We start from the raw sequence: 16,946 nt of genomic DNA on the forward strand, positions 1-16,946 counted from the left end.
GCTGTCTTTTCTCTACTGTATGTTTTTGGCTTCTTTGTCAAAAATTACCTGTCCCTTTCTTTGTGGTTTTATTTCTGGGTTCTCAATTCTATTCCATTGATCTGTGTGTGTGCTTTTCTACCAATACCATGCTGTTGTGATTATTGTTGCCCTGTAGTGTAAGCTGAAATCAGGGACGTGATACCTCCAGCATTTTTCATTTTCTTAGAATTGCTTTGGCTAGTCAGGGTCTTTTGTGGTTCCGTACAAATCTGGTGACTTTTTGTTCTATATCGTTTTAAAATGCCATTGGGATTTTGATGGGGATTGCATTAAATCTGTAGATTGCTTTGGGTAATATGGCCATTTTGACTATGGTGATTCTTCCAATCCATGAGCATGGAATATCTTTCCATTTCTTTGTGTCTTCTTCAATTTCTTTTTAAAATGTCTTATAGTTTTCAGTATATAGGTCTTTCACTTCCTTGGTTAAGTTTATTCCTAGGTATTTTATTCTTTTTGTTGCAATTGCAAAAGTAATTGTTTTTTTTAATTTCTTTTTCTGAGGTTTCATTGTTAGTTTACAAGAATGCAATAAACCTTTGTATGTTGATTTTGTAGCCGGCAACTTTACTGTATGCGTTGATTGTTTCTAATAGCTTTTTTTTTTTTTTTTTTAATTTATTTTTAATTTATTGGGGTGACAATTGTTAGTAAAATTACATAGATTTCAGGTGTGCAATTCTGTATCACATCATCCATAAATCCCATTGTGTGTTCACCACCCAGAGTCAGCTCCCCTTTTATTACCATACATTTGATCCCTCTCACCCTCATCCCCCACCCCCCAACCCCTTTACCTTCTGGTAACCACCAAATTACGTTCCCCAGATTAATTTTCAAGCCCGTGGCCATCCTATGGTCACCGATTGCCCTCCAATCCCCTCACCCTCCCCCCCACCCCCACCCCTCCCGCCCATCTAGCAACCCTCAGTTTTTCCTCTTTGTTTCCCAAACTGTTTCTGATTAGTTCATTCACTTATTCTTTTCTTTAGAATCCGCACATAAGTGAGATCATATGGTACTTATCTTTCTCTGTCTGACTTATTTCACTTAACATAATGTTCTCTAGGTCCATCCATGTTGTTGCAAATGGTAAGATTTCTTTCTTCTTTATGGCTGCATAATACTCCATTGTATAAATGTACCACAGTTTCTTAATCCAGTCATCTACTGATGGGCATTTCGGTTGTTTCCATGTCTTAGCTATTGTATATAGTGCTGCAATAAACATAGGAGTGCATAAAGATTTTTGAATTGGAGTTTTGGATTTCTCCGGATAGATACCTAGGAGTGGAATTACTGGATCATAGGGTAGTTCCATTTTCAGATTTTTGAGATACCTCCATACTGTTTTCCATAGTGGCTGCACCAATCTGCAATCCCACCAACAGTGCACAAGTGTTCCCTTTTCTCCACATCCGCGCCAGCACTTGTTGTTTGTTGATTTATTGATGATAGCCATGTTGACTGGGGTGAGGTGGTATCTCATTGTGGTTTTTATTTGCATTTCTCTGATGGTTAGTGAGGTTGAGCATTTCTTCATATGTCTGTTTGCCATCTATATGTCCTTTTTAGAAAAATGTCTCTTCAAGTCCTCTGCCCATTTTTTAATTGGGTCATTTGTTTTTTTGGAGTTGAGTTGAGTGAGTTTTTTATAGATTTGTGGTATTAATCCCTTATCAGATATATCATTGGCAAATATCTTTTCCCATTCAGTAGGATCCCTTTTTGTTTTATTGATGGTTTCCTTTGCTGTGAAAAAACTTTTTAGTTTGATATAATCCCACATGTTTATTTTTTCTCTTACTTCCCTCGCTCGAGGGGATATATCAGTAAAAATCTTACTCCGGGTAATGTCTGTGAAGTTTCTTCCTATATTTTCTTCTAGGTATTTTATGGTTTCAGATCTTACATTTAAGTCTTTAAGCCATTTTGAATTTATTTTTGTATATGGTGTAAGGAGGTGGTCCAGCTTCATTTTTTTGCATGTGTCTGTCCAGGTTTCCCAGCACCATTTATTGAATAGACTGTCTTTACCCCATCGTACATTCTTGCTTCCATTGTTGTAGATTAAATGGCCACATAGGCATGGATTTATTTCTGGACTCTCTATTCTGTTCTTTTGATCTATGTGTCTGTTTTTATGCCAGTACCATGCTGTTTTGATTACTGTAGCCTTGTAGTATAATTTGAAGTAAGGTATTGTTATACCTCCCACTTTGTTCTTATTTCTCAAGATTGCTGAGGCTATCCGGGGTCTTTTATGGTCCCATATAAATTTTAGGATTATATGTTCTATTTCTGTGAAAAACGTCGTTGGTAGTTTGATAGGAATTGCGTTGAATATGTATATTGCCTTAGGCAGTATGGACATTTTAACTATATTAATTCTTCCTATCCATGAACATGATATGTGTTTCCATCTATTTATATCTTCTTTCATTCTTTTCTTCAGTGTCTTATAATTTTCTGAGTACAGATCTTTTACTTCTTTGGTTAAATTTATTCCCAGGTATTTCATAGTCTTTGGAGCAATTGTAAATGGGATTGTTTTTTTTTAATTTCTCCTTCTGATTTTTTAGTTTTGGTATATACAAATGCAACTGACTTCTGAATATTAATTTTGTATCCTGCTACTTTACTAAATTCATCTATCAGCTCTAATAGCTTCTTGGTGGAGTCTTTAGGGTTCTCTCAATATAGTATCATATCATCTGCATACACTGATAATTTTACTTCCTCCTTACCAATTTGGATACCTATTATTTCTTTTTCTTGTCTGATTGCTGTGGCTAGAACTTCCAGCACTATGTTGAATAGAAGTGGAGAAAGTGGGCAACCTTGCTTTGTTCCTGATCTTAGGGGAAATGGTTTTAGCTTTTCCCCATTGAGTAAGATGTTAGCTGTGGGTTTGTCATATATGGCCTTTATTATATTGAGATATGATCCCTGTATTCCCACTTTCTTAAGGGTTTTTATCATAAATGGCTGTTGGATTTTATCAAATGCTTTTTCTGCATCTATTGATATAATCATGTGATTTTTATTTTTCATTTTGTTAATGGGGTGTATCACATTAATTGATTTGCGGATGTTGAACCACCCTTGCATACCAGGGATGAATCCCACTTGATCATGGTGTATGATCTTTTTAATGTATTGCTGAATTCTGTTCGCTAATATTTTGTTGAGGATTTTTGCATCTATGTTCATCAGGGATATTAGCCTGTAGTTTTTTTTTTTTTTTCTCTTTTTTTTGTGGTGTCTCTGTCTGATTTTGGGATCAGGGTAATAGTGGCTTCGTAAAAAGTGTTTGGGAGTCTTCCCTCCTTCTGGATTTTTTGGAAGAGCTTGAGGAGAATAGGTGATAATTCTTTTTTGAACTTTTTGTAAAATTCACCTGTAAAGCCATCTGGTCCAGGGCTTTTGTTTGTTGGGAGATTGTTGATTATTGATTCAATTTCCCTGGTGGTAATCAGTCTATTCAGGTTTTCTGTTTCTTCTTGAGTTAGCCTTGGAAGGTTGTACGCCTCCAGAAATTTGTCCATTTCTTCCAGATTGTCAAATTTGTTGGAATATTGTTGCTCATGGTAATTTCTTAAAATTTTTTTGTATTTCTGTGGTGTCTGTTGTCACTTCTCCTCTTTCATTTCTGATTTTATTAATTTGTGTCCTCTCTCTCTTTTTTTAAATGAGTCTGGCTAAAGGTTTGTCAATTTTGTTTATCTTCTCTAATAACCAACTCTTGGATTCATTTATCTTTTGTATTGTTTTTCTGTTTTGTATTTCATTTATTTCTGCTCTGATCTTTATTATCTCCTTCCTTGTGCTTCCTTTGGGCTTATTTTGCTGTTCTTTTTCCAGATCCCTTAAGTGTGAAGATAAACTGTTGATTAGTGATGTTTCTTGTTTCTTTAGGTAGGCCTGCAATGCTATGAATTTCCCTCTTAGGACTGCTTTCACGGCATCCCATAGATTTTGGGTTGTCGTGTTTTCATTTTTGTTTGTCTCAAGATATCTTTTGATTTCTTCCTTGATCTCCTGCTTGACCCATTCATTATTTAGTAATAAGTTATTCAGCCTCCATGAATTGGTGTGTCTTCCAGTTTTTTTCTTGTAGTTCATTTCTAATTTCATAGCACTGTGATCAGAGAAGACAATTGGTATGATTTCAATTTTCTTAAATTTATCAAGACTTGTTTTGTGGCCTAACATATGGTCTATCTTAGAAAATGTTCCATGAGCGCTTGAGAAAAACGTGTATTTTGCAGCATTGGGGTGAAATGCTCTGAAAATAGCGATTAAATCCAAGTGGTCCAATGTATCATTTAAGGCTGTTGTTGCCATATTGATTTTCTGCCTGGAAGACCTGTCCCTTGTTGTCAGAGGTGTGTTGAAGTCCCCTATTATGATAGTGTTACTGTTGATCTCTGTCTTTATGTCAGTCAATACCTGTTTTATATATTTAGGTGCTCCTATGTTGGGTGCATAGATGTTTACTAGGGTTATGTCCTCTTGTCGGATCGATACCTTTATTATCATATAGTGCCCATCTTTGTCTTTTAATATCTTCTTCATTTTAAAGTCTATTTTGCCAGATACAAGTATTGCAACTCCAGCTTTTTTCTCATTTCCATTTGCATGAAATATCTTATTCCAACCCTTTACTCTCAGCCTATCTGTGTCTTTTGTTCTGAGGTGAGTCTCTTGTATACAGCATATACAAGGGTCTTGCTTTCTTATCCACTTAGCCACCCTATGTCTCTTGTTTGGAGCATTTAATCTGTTTACATTTAAAGTACATTTAAACCCTAGGCAGGCAGAAAGGGTGGGGGCTGGTGATGGAGGGGTCTTTTCTCTCCCAGCCCAGCCTCGTCACCCTCTTCCCTCAGGCTAGAAAAGGTGGTGGCTAGGGGTGGAGGAGTCTCTTCTCTCCTAGCCCAGCCAAAGTCACACTCTTCCCAGCCTCTTCCCTGGGTCAGAGCTGCCTGTCAGTCTTCCCAGAGCCTGAGCACTACTACGGCTCCTCTGTAATCTGACTCTACTCCTCAGTTCAGGGGCCAGTTTAAATCTCTGGAAGGGCGCGGGTAGGATTGGAAGAGCAAGGGGAGTGGCCCAGGTATGGATTCTGTGTTCTTTGTCCGCCCTAGGGCCCACTAGCCGCCCTCCCGGCGGGAGAGATCAGCTGTGGGCACAGGGAAAGAGCCCACCTCCTGGTTTTTGTGTTCTCTGTTCCACCCTGGGATGCCCTGCGTGTTTGGAACTGCGGGTGCCACCGTGGTTTTCACCCCCGCCGCCTCCACCGCCAATAAACTTTAATTTAAAGAGAAAAGAAAAGAAAATTCCCTCAGCTTCTGTATGTCTGTAAAGGTCTTATTTCTCTTTCATATCTAAAGGATATCTTTGCTGGATATATTATTCTTGGCTCATAATTTCTCTCTTTTATTAGTTTGAATGTTTGAGTCCACTCCCTCCTGGCTTGTAGAGTTTCTGCTGAAAAATCGGATGATATTCTAATGGGCTTTCCTTTGTAGGTTACTGTCTGCTTTTCCCTGGCTGCCTTGAGGATTCTTTCTTTGTCCTTAATTTTTGACAGCTTTAATACAATGTGCTTTGGAGAAGACCTGCTCAGATTTAAGTAATTAGGTGTTTTATTTGCTTCTTGGACTTGAGCATACAGTTCTTTCCACAAGTTTGGGAAGTTCTTGTCCACTGTTTGTTTGAATATACTCTCTATTCTCTTCTCCCTTTCTTCTCTTTCTGGTATGCCCATTTTTCTTATATTGCTATTTCTGATGGAGTCAGAAAGTTCTTATAATGCTCTTTCTCTTTTTTTTTTTTTAACTCTCAAGAGTCTCTTCATCCATTTGTGCCATTTCCAGATTTCTATCTTCAATGTCACTGATACTCTCCTCCATCTTGTCAGCTCTATTAGCTAAGCTAGCTATTTCATTCTTCATTTCTTCTATTGTGTTCTTAATCTCCAGAAATTCTATTTGGTTCTTTTTTAAAATTTCAATCTCTTTGGTAAAATGTTTGTTTTGTTCTTTGATTGTGTTTCTGAGTTCATTAAACTGCCTGTCTGTGTTTTCTTGCATCTCATTGAGTTTTTTCAGAAGTGCAATCTTGAATTCTCTGTCGTTTATGTCACATATTTCCACATCTTTAAGTTCATTTTCTGTAGACTTTTCTTTTTTTTTTTTTTCTAAGCTGCCTGTTACCTTGTTATTCATGGCAATTTGTAAATTATTATTTCTCTTCCTTGGCATCTACAGGAGTGGGTTCTACAATAAGTTGATATGAAGTGGTCTTTTCTTTGCTTTCCAGTAGGTGTTGGTAGAATGCTTTATTTTCTTTCCAATTGCAGCCTTTAATTCTCTCTCACACTGTAGTTTTATATTTTCTCTGCACTGTTCCAGCTTCTCACACAATGGGGGAATTACCTGGAAGGTGGGCTTCCTCTTTGTTAGCAGGATGCCTGGGTCTCAGGGTACTCCTTCCATTGGGGGATGCAAAGCTTCTGAAGTTCCAAAGCTCTTCCTGCACCAAATTCAGATCCTGAATTTCAGAGGCTCTGTTTTCCCCTGTAGGTATCTGCCCAGATAGGCGGGGGCAGGGGTGGGGTGAATTGTAAGAGTTGGCTCTGAGCCATGTTGGTGACCACAAGCACAGCTCATCATTCACCCAAGGCTCCCTCTCCTTTGCTGGAACTGGTTGGGCCACGAGTTCGTGGCTGCTGATCACAGTTCTCAGAACTGCAACTATTGTGGTCTTTTGATCTGACACTGCTACCTTTCCACTTCTAGCACTGGGTGGGTGGGGGTGGGGCAAGCTCTGGGAGGGTGGGGAGGCGCTGGCTAAGCCCCTCATCTAAGCCTTCCACCCTCTGCTTGGCAGTGAGTGCTTAAACCTCCATTTACACCCTCCTTTCCTCAGTTTGCTCCGAGGTCTCTGTCATGAGCATTGGGTTCAGCCGTATTATATGCTGAGCCCTCAGGTGTGACTGTGGGCCTTAAGGGGAGCGCTAGCAGTCCAAATTTTTCCCTCTCCCATGGTTGTGGTAGCTCCAGAATGCAAGAAGCTCTGAGCTCTGAGCTAGGTCTGTGTCCTGCGTCCACGTGGCCTGTGTCTCCGAACTTCCTGCTTCCCTCCTCCCCTGCTCGCCCAATTTGCCCACCTTTAGATGATTTCAGTTGTGCTTCTCTTTGTCTTGCCTGTGTGCTGTGCAGGGAGTCCTTTGTGGAGTTATAGTTGTTCAATTTGTTGTAAATTCCAGGGGAGATTTCCAGAGGCTCACCTCACACCACCATTTCTATGATGTCATCCCTAATTTTTATGCTACCTTATCTTTTGATTGGAGCATTTAATCTAATTGTTGATTGATATGTAGTTATTTCCATTTTATTATTCATATTTTTGATCTTCTTTGTTTTCTTCTTATTAAAGCAGTCCCTCTAACATTTCTTGTAATACTGCTTGGAGGTGATGAATTCCTTTACCTTTTTCTTGTCTGGGAAGCTTTTTAATCTGTCTTTTGATTCTAAATTATAGCTTTTCTTAGTAGAGTAATCTTGTTTGCAGGTCCTTGTTTTCATCACTTTGAATATTTCATGCCAATCCCTCTGGCCTTCAAAGTGTCTGTTGAGAACTCATCTGACAGTCTTATGGGAGCTCCCTTGTAAATAACTGCTTTTCTCTTGCTTTTTTTTCCTTTCACATAAGGAAGCATTTATTTAAGGTTTAACATGAATTCATACAAATAAAATTTGTATAAACACAAGTCCACATTGAGTCATAACACAGAGCGCAAAAGACAAAGTAAAAACAAAGAAAACTAATCGATGGCTACATACAATTGGACACAGTTGTGTCTTGTACACTAGAAAGTCTTTTACAAAATAATCATCTTAGATCAACAGAAGGCCAATCTTCAATGTCATTCTGCAAGATGGGTTACTTTAACAATCTCCTCCTGTTTTCTCCCCAGTATCCTCCTTTATTATGGCTGATAATTGGTTTGATGATTGCCACACCCTTGAGGTGCCTTGCCATAAGTGCTTTGTTGTCCACTGTAGTCTGCATATCCGTATTTATACCCAGTATAATCATAGTCACCATAGCCACTATAGTTTTGATCACCACCATAGGCACTATTGTAATATCCATATCCTTAATCATAATAGTTTTTAAATCCTTGGTTCCAGTTTTGACCCTGACCTCAGCCACAATCCCTAGTAACACCTTGTCCACCAGCTGCAGCACTTCTTCCTCCTTTTTGTCATTGCTGTTGCTACCTATATACCTCTTTGGGTTGTGCAACTTTGAAGCATTATTATTATTATTATTATTTCAAATTAAAGTTTATTGGGGTGACAATTGTTAGTAAAGTTACATAGGTTTCAAGTATACAATTCTGTAATACATCGTCTATATATTGGGTTGTGTAACCTTGATTTAACACTTCTCAGAACCAATTTGATGATATCTGCTTTCTAACAATTTCTTTACTGGCTCTTCATCTGTATATGTGATAAAACAAAATCCTCTTCTTTCATTTGCTTTTACATCCATGGGAAATTCAATATTTTCAATCTCTCCAAAAGTTCCAAAATATTCCTCAATTTGTTCTTCAGAAGTATCTGAGCTCAATCCATCCAAAAAAAAAAAACCTTTTTGGGAGCTTCCCTTTTAAAGTTTTGGCCCTTTTGGGATCTATCAATGTGCCATCCAGTTTGTCTTCCTACAGTTCCAAAACTTTATCAACACTAGCAGTATCTTTAAAAAGCACAAATCCAAATCCTCTTGATTGTCTAGTGACTAGTTCTGTTTTAATTGTGCAATCTACAACTTCCCCAAATCAAGACAAATATTCAGTGAGATCTTTCTTACTTGTGTCCCATCTCAAGCCTCCAATAAAGATTTTATCATTAGTCTATTGATTCTTGCTTGCACTGATCTTGGATCCCTCTGAAATTTCTTTATGTTGCTGTACTCATTCATGTCCTCCATGGTGGTGGAGTTGTTGACTGGGGGTTGCTGGTGTGCAATCTGAGTCTTGGCAGCAGTGGTGGCTGAGTGTTGTGTGGAGCTGGATTTAAAATGGTAGCGGAAGAGCTCTCTTGCTGTTTTTAAGAACTTTCTTTGTCTTTTTTTTTTAATTAAAGTTTATTGGGGTGACAATTTTTAGTAAAGTTACATAGATTTCTGGTGTACAATTCTGTATTACATCAGAACTTTCTTTGTCTTTAAGCTTTGGCATTTTAATTATGATGTGTCTTGGTGTGGCCCTCTTTTGTTTCATCTTGTTTGGGACTCTGCACTTCTTTGGCTTGTATATCTATTTCCTTCACTAGGTTAGGGTAATTTTCCATCGTTATTTCTTCAAATATGTTTTCAATTCCTTGTTCTCTCTCTCATCCTTCTGGTATCCCTATGATGATAATGTTGGTATGCTTGATGTTGTCTCAAAGGCCCCTTAAACTCTCCTCACTTTTTTGGGTTATTTTTGCTGTTCTGTTTTGGTGTTTTCTGCTACCTTATCTTCTAAATTGCTGATTTGATCCTCTGTTTCACCTTATCTACTGCTAATTCCTTTTAAGGTGTTCATTGTTTCAGTTGTTGTTATTTCATTCTTCATTCTGACTCTTTATTTTTAAATGCTTTTTATCTCCATTTTTATGTTTTCTATCTCTTTGTTAAATTTCTCACTGAGTTTATCTACTCTTCCCCTAAGTTCATTGAGCATCCTTGTAAACAATGTTTGGAACTGTGTGTCTAGTTGATTGTTTATCTCCAATTTGTTTAGCTCTTTTTCTGGAGCTTTGTTATTTTCTTTCATTTGGGACATGTTTCTTTGTCTCCCCATTTTAGCTGCCTCCCTGTTTTTGTTTCTATGTATTAGGTAGAGCTGCTATGTCTCCTAGTCTTAGTAGAGTGGCCTTATGTAGTAGGTGTCCTGTGGGGCCCAATGGTGCATTTTCTCTGGTCATCTGAGCCAGATGCTCCAGGTGTGTCCCTTGTGTGTGTTGTGTGTACCCTCCTGTTTCAGTCAAGCCTTGGTTGGTGTTTGCACATCAATGGGAGAGATTCACCCTTGGGCTGATTGGTTGTGAGGACTGGTTGTGACCACAGTGGAGGTGCTGTGGTGCAGGGGCTGACCCTATGGAGCAGGGTTCACTTTAGTGGGGCTCTGATGCTTGCCCCATCTGCCCTATGGGTGTGTTGCCCACAGAGGCAGCTGTGTGGTGCTCTGGCTTAGTCTAATGCTGGCCACCAGGTGTGTTGATCCCAGGGCTGCCTGTGAGGGGTCCTACTGCAGGCCAAGTTCAGCTGCAGCCTGTGCCACCTGCATGAGCCAGAAAGCAATCCCCAGATGGCAGCCATCTGAACTGGGCGTGGAGGTGCTTGCAAGAGGCCAAGCCATAATTTGTGGCTGGCTGCCACTAGTGCCAGGCTTGGGATGCTCAGCAAGAGATATGGGTCACACTGAGGCCAGATGCTGCTTGTTTGGGGTTTGTGAAACTTTACGAGATTTTTGGAAAGTCTGTAATATGAGCCAAGACAGGCTGTTTGTATGGAAAAGCTACTGGAAGTGGCTTCGGTGGGTCCACAATTTGGATGGGGCACAGTCTCAGGGAATCACCAGGGTGGGGTGAATGGTGTTAGTCAGGTTGATGGAGACTCAGATATGGCAGCCATCTGCATCTGCATGCCAGGATGGGTGAGGGCTCAAAAAAGAAATAGTGGATTCTGCTAGCACTTCTGTCTGGGAGAAAATGGCCCCTCCAGCCCTTGCCCTGAAGCTAGACAACTCAGTTCCTCCCTATTTGTCCCTGGAGCCTTTTGAGTTGCTGCCCCAGCACAGGAGCTCAGAGTGAGTGAGTCTGTCAGTGAGTAAGTTCATGTGCAAGCCCTAGGACTCCAGCGGCTCTCTGTTTCACTCAGCTACGATCTCTGCTGGTTTTCACAGCCAGAAATTGTGGAGAGTTGTTTTCCCAGGACTGTAACCTTGGGCTGGGAGCCTGGTGTGAGGCTGGGACCCCTCATTCCTCAGGGGAGACCTCCACAGCTGAGATATCCCTCTCAATGTTTAACTGCCACATGCGGGTGTGGAACCAGCTCATTCTGCATCTCCACCCTTCCTACCAATCACAAGGTGGCTTTTTTCTGTATGTCCTTAGTTGTAGAACTTCTGTTCAACTAGATTTCAGGCCATTCTCAATGACGGTTGTTCTGGAGTTTAGTTGTAATTTTGATGTGGTCATGATAGGAGGCAAGCACAGCATTTATCTACTCCACTATCTTGACTGGAAAATGGTGTGTTGGGTATTCCTAATATTTGGAGTTGTTGGTCACTACGTTGCCCAACATGCATGCAGTGATTTACATAAGGACCAGGGAGCTTCCTGGGATTAAAGGACAAACCTCATCTACTATTGGGGCACAGACACAAATATGTCTGATGGATGGTGGGATGGACTGAACAGTGGGATGGATGAGACCCAAAGGAAAGCAAGTCACACGGGAGAATGACAGGGACTCTCAAAAAGAACTCACTTGAGTGAGAAAGATGGCTGGAGGGGTAAGCCAGAGCAGATCACAGGCTACATCCTTCATAGGGGAGTGTTGATGCATCACATCTTTGTGACCTAACTCCTTGATGACCTGTGTGTGGCTTGAGATAAAGGGGGCACATGTGTCCCTTTATCTGTGACATGTGGCTGCTCCTGCTCAGAAATCCTTGCTATGTGACATTCCTTGACTGAGTGAGAGGAAGCATTCTCCTTGTTTGCAAACTCAGAGCTGCTCTTGGAGTAGAAACAGGTGGTAGGGCTCATTGGAGCAGTGCATGTCCTGGATTGTGAAAGCTCTGGAATGGCTATCAGGGATGGGGGCCATGGTGGAGGCCCTCCCAGCAACCTGTCCAGGGGAATGGATGAGTTGTTTGACTAACTGGATAACATTTTAAGTACCAACCTTTGCATTACTCTTGTGCTATGAGCATTTCCCCTTTTCAAGAATGACCATATTGAGTTTCAGTTTTGCCAGTGATGGCAAAATCAGACATCATCTATAGTCACTGACTTTGGGTTTCACCACAGTGGCAATAGGCTTGGCAGTGGCAAAATACTGGTGATAGAATGGAGTCCTAGAAGTGACACCTCAGGGATGCTGTTGAGCCTGGAACTTAGATGGTGAGAGCAAAATAAGGCCAGGGTGCTCTGTGTCCACATGGGACTTCCCAGAAGAATCACAGGAATATATGGGAGCAGTGACTCCCCTAAAAGACTGAACTTCCTTCCACCACACAGCTGGAGCATCAAAATTTAGACATTCAGGTAAGTGGAAATACCTTTTTATTTCCCAGCTAGGGAAATATGTGACATTCAGATTGCACTTGTATGGAGAATATCATAGAGACCAATGATGCCCCTTTCCCTCATGCAGACTGCCTGACAGATGGTCACTTTGCATCACACTAATTGGCATTTGTTCTTCTGCTTCTGTGTACATGCCTATGCCCTTTCTTGTGTAATTACCCCACCTCCCTGAAGGCAGTGGCTGTCTCTTCACTTTCTCAGTGTTCCCCCGTGTCTCTGAACTCAGAGATAGGCAGGCCCCGGGGTTCATAGACATCCCTTTTGCTCATTACTCCTAGTAGTGAGTGCTTAGCTCAGGGCCTGTTGTCTTGGACTCCAGAGGAACTGATACACTAAGTAGGGAGGTAAAAATGGGGTACTTGACTCCTATGCCTCTTCCTAAGAGACCTTCCCTGACCACCCCCCCCATAAAAATAGCACCCTTGTCATGATACATCTTCTTGCCTTGACTTAATTTTCTTCATAGTACTTTTCACTCCCATGCCAATGGCTTTATTCTTTTCTTTTTTCCATATATATAGAGAGAGACCCTGATTAGTTGAGCTAATTGCTTTATGTGCCTGGCATTTCATGGGACCCTGGTCAGCCTATGAATTGATTGCCCTTATCAGGTGCCCACCTTCATGTCCAGGTCATGTGGTTGTATATAGGAGACAGTCTTTGCTAAGCCCCATCTAGTTCTGCTCTGGGCTCCTGTCTCCCAGTTTACCATCCTGCCTCAGTTGATAAAATTGTGTCAAGTTCCATGCTGAGAGATGGCATGATGAAGCATGGCAAGAAGAACTCTCCAACTCAGGATGTTGCAAACAAAGTCCAGCATGGAGACAATGGGGGTGGGTCTCAGCACCACTCAGGCCTGTGACATTCAACCTTGCCAAGCTGCTTCTCCCTCTGCTTCAGTGGAGCCTCACCATGCAGCCTCTTCTGCTTAGCAAACATATAAGTGAATTATGAAATCCAATAGCAGAAATGGAAGAGTTAAAATAAAAAGGATTCATATTCATAGACCCTTTTACTGCACTATGGAAGTTTACATTATTGAGTGTCCCTCGGTGTTGAGGAAGGGCTCTGAGGATCATGAAGGGGAAAGTGGACCTGAGGAATTTTCCTTCCAGCTCCGTCAGCATCACAGATGCCCATCATGTTACTCTGGGGTGGGGTGAGAGCTGTTTTCTTCTTCCTGAAGTCAGGTAATGATGGGAGGCCAGTTCACAAGCCAGGGCCTGCCTGGGTCCTGAGCCCTGTTCCACCCCATCACCCACGCCAATGCTAAAGTTGGCAACAAATGGCAGCCCCCACCTCTCGGCAGGCAAGCAGGGTTATCTCTCCTTCCCAGCCCATTAACACAATACATGTAGGGCAAAGTTGATGGAACTGAGAAGGACCTGGCAGGAGAGAGAGAGAGCCCCATGCGGACCATGCAGCCCAACTCCTGTCGCTCAGACTAGTCTCTCCGCTCATTTAACTCTGGGTACATCCAAGGACTGCGTCCATCTGGGCACTTCTGCTTCAAAAAGACAGAGGGGAGGAGGTGCAGAGGGACACAGAGGCTAGGGGTTATCTTTCTCTGTCACTCTTATTGACAGGGCCCTGAGAGGGGGCAGCCATCAGCTCAGTTAAGGGAGTCATTAGGAGAGAAACACCAGTGTTTATGCTCACAGACGGGGTTGCGTGATTGAAATTGGGTTCAGACCGAGGCTGGTTTCAAAGCCCAGCACACTGGAGCCTCTGTGTTTGCTAGGCAGGGTCCTAAAAGAGCAAGAGAGAAGGAGTATCACCCCACCTGGGTGAGTGCTATTCCCTCAGCTGGGCTCCCTGGAATTATCATTTACTCCTAAGTGGAAGGAAATGGCTCTAAAAGATGCAGGTGGGCCTGATCTGCCAGCATCGGATGCAGATTAAATTGAAAGTAGAAGGTGAGAAAGTCCCCCATTTTCAGGAAGGTTATGAGGTCAGTGGGTGCAAATTTCACAGATAAAAATGAAACATTTCATAACTCAAGTTCTGGGTAGATTATCACACCCATTGATTTGAAAAACAAAACTGCTCAGATGTCTTTACTTCTGATGAGGAAAGCACAGAGACCCTTCCAGCAGTCCAACTTCACTCTGACTTGTTGGGCAATGGAGGTGTTGTGCTGCTCAAAGCTCTGTGTGGCCCAGGCCTCAGAGGGCAGAATGTCCCAGCATCATGGCTTCCTCACCCTCGCCCAGCTCATAATCCTGTAGTGGGTCACGCATGGAGTGCATGCACACAGACAGTAAGAACAGCTGGGTCATCACAGTGAAACATGCTTAGGTCCACTTATGACCTAAAACATAAGTTGTTTCAAAAGCAATTCAGGTGGATGCTGGGAAGCACTTCCCAAACAGTTATGAGACAATGGCAGTTGTTGCTAGAGTGCCCCTTGCCCTGAAAACATTTACAAACAGGAATGTTACTAACATCATCAAAGATAGGTACCCCTAATATTTCACCTTTCCATAGGACTTGGCAGTTTACAAACTATCTTCACATTCACTCTCTTTTGTTCCTGTAAGGTAATCAGATTTCATTACACTCATTGTACAGGCAAGGAAACAAGGTGCAGTGGTTAAGTGACTGGACCAAGGTTTCACAGCAGGGTTGCTGGGGCCACAGCTAAACTCTTTAGACTCCATTTCTGCTCCATCTACCTCCTGATGTGTCTGGCATTGGGATGAAGAGTTGTCATAGATGTCTTTTTTTTTTTTTCCAATTTATTGGGGTGACAATTGTTAGTGAAATTACATAGATTTCAGGTGTACAATTCTGTATTACATCATCTATAAATCCCACTGTGTTTTCACCACCCGGAGTCAGTTCTCCTTCCATCACCATATATTTGATCCCCCTTACCCTCATCTCGCACTCCCCACGCCCCTTACCCTCTGGTAACCACTAAACTATTGTCTGTGTCTATGAGTTTTTGTTTCTCATTTGTTTGTCTTGTTAAAGTCCTGCCCAGAGAATGGATGAAGTCCTGCCCAGTGACCTGTCTCACGGCTACCCCATACCTTTTGGGTCTTTATTCTTAGCTCAGGGACCTCCCACCAAAACTGAAATTAAACTCAGACTTGAGAAGTGGGTCTGGAGCCACGGCGGTCCTTCTGAACTAGGACATTGCAGGAGTGCCAGCTTTCTTGGGCAGGAGGAGCACTTTGCCTCCTTCCTCCTGGTTCTTGTAGATTCTCCCTAGACTCCTTTTTCAGGCATTTCCCAGCAGATGCTAAATGGAGAAGATGGGAAAATTGTCCCCTAACTCTTGGTTCATGGGGATATTTCAGTCTTCAGGACTTGGAGAAATACAAAATTTGAAACCAGTGGGGTGTGTGCACATGTGTCTGGCATATATGTGTGCTTGGAGAACAAGCAATTTCTGCTTCCAAATGAAAGAATAGAAGCTTGAAAAGGATTTGTTAAATCAACTAAAAGGGGCCTCTGGGATCTCCATCTCTCTTATGCACAAAACCTTTCCCAGTGTGAAATGAATCAGGACCACATGGATCTGATTTCACACAGAAACTACATTGGTTTATAATCCAGAGAAGAAAATCTCCTAGGGCAGAGTTTATTTTCATCTCTCTGTCCACACACTCGGAAAAGCTTGTTATAGCTTCTTTGCCCTCTGGAGAGATGAGATGTTTGCATGTTTGCGTAGGAGGGGGAGGAAAAGAAGTCTTCATCATAAATTGATCAAGCCAAAGCCAAGTGAGCTCCTGGAAAAATGGGGATTAGGAATTTTAATTACCAAAGAAGGCCTGTGTCCTGCTCCCCAAACACAAAGATTCAGCCTGGGAAATGGAGGGCTACAGATGCTAAGATCCTCAATGAAGGAGCTTAAAAGACATGAGAGATGATCTTTGTTCACCTTTTTGTCTCTCCAGGTCTTTCTCTTAGGGCTTGATTATGAAGGGTGATGTGCAGGATGGTGCTGACCTAGAAACCATCCCACACAAAGGAACCCAGGCTCTGCTGGGTGACCCACAGATGTCCATTGGGAGGTGTTGTGTCCAGCGCAACAAAGACAGTGAGCAAATGAGAAGGGGCAGCGAAGGGTTAAGAAAGAAACCGAAATCAAGAAAGTTATGAAACAGGGAGCCAAGGGTCTCACAGCCTCAAAGGACTGAGAGGCCCGAATCGGGCCACCTTGTGGCTTTTATTGATGAACACACAAGGAAGTAACATTGTTTTCTCCACGGTCTGTGAATTTCATACACTATACTAGGAAACTGATTGGAGCTAATCACCCTTGCCTGCTAGCAGCTGGAACTGTAAGTCTCAGGATGTACCTTCCCAAGGGACAAAAGCTTTATGCTGAAACTTACTGATATGAATAGATGGAGAACTGATGTTAACACATCATTGAATCTCTTCCCAAGCAGGTTGTGGGAAGGAATGCAGCCACAAAGGCAGAAGCTCTCCTTACCTGGGGGAAGATGGGGGTCTATGTCCACCTCTATCAACCCCGTGGGTTCTCCTGTTGGTCCCCATGGGGAATCTTAC

The 16,946-nt window shown here is 41.9% G+C and overlaps 1 pseudogene; it reads right to left on the bottom strand.

Moving 5' to 3' along the window:
- Positions 1-8,320: 8,320 nt before the first annotated feature.
- LOC117020046 (heterogeneous nuclear ribonucleoprotein D-like) lies at positions 8,321-14,662 on the bottom strand (annotated as a pseudogene).
- Positions 14,663-16,946: the final 2,284 nt, after the last annotated feature.

The sequence above is a fragment of the Rhinolophus ferrumequinum genome, unplaced genomic scaffold (genome assembly GCF_004115265.2).
Source record: "Rhinolophus ferrumequinum isolate MPI-CBG mRhiFer1 unplaced genomic scaffold, mRhiFer1_v1.p scaffold_58_arrow_ctg1_1, whole genome shotgun sequence".
NCBI lineage: Eukaryota > Metazoa > Chordata > Mammalia > Chiroptera > Rhinolophidae > Rhinolophus > Rhinolophus ferrumequinum.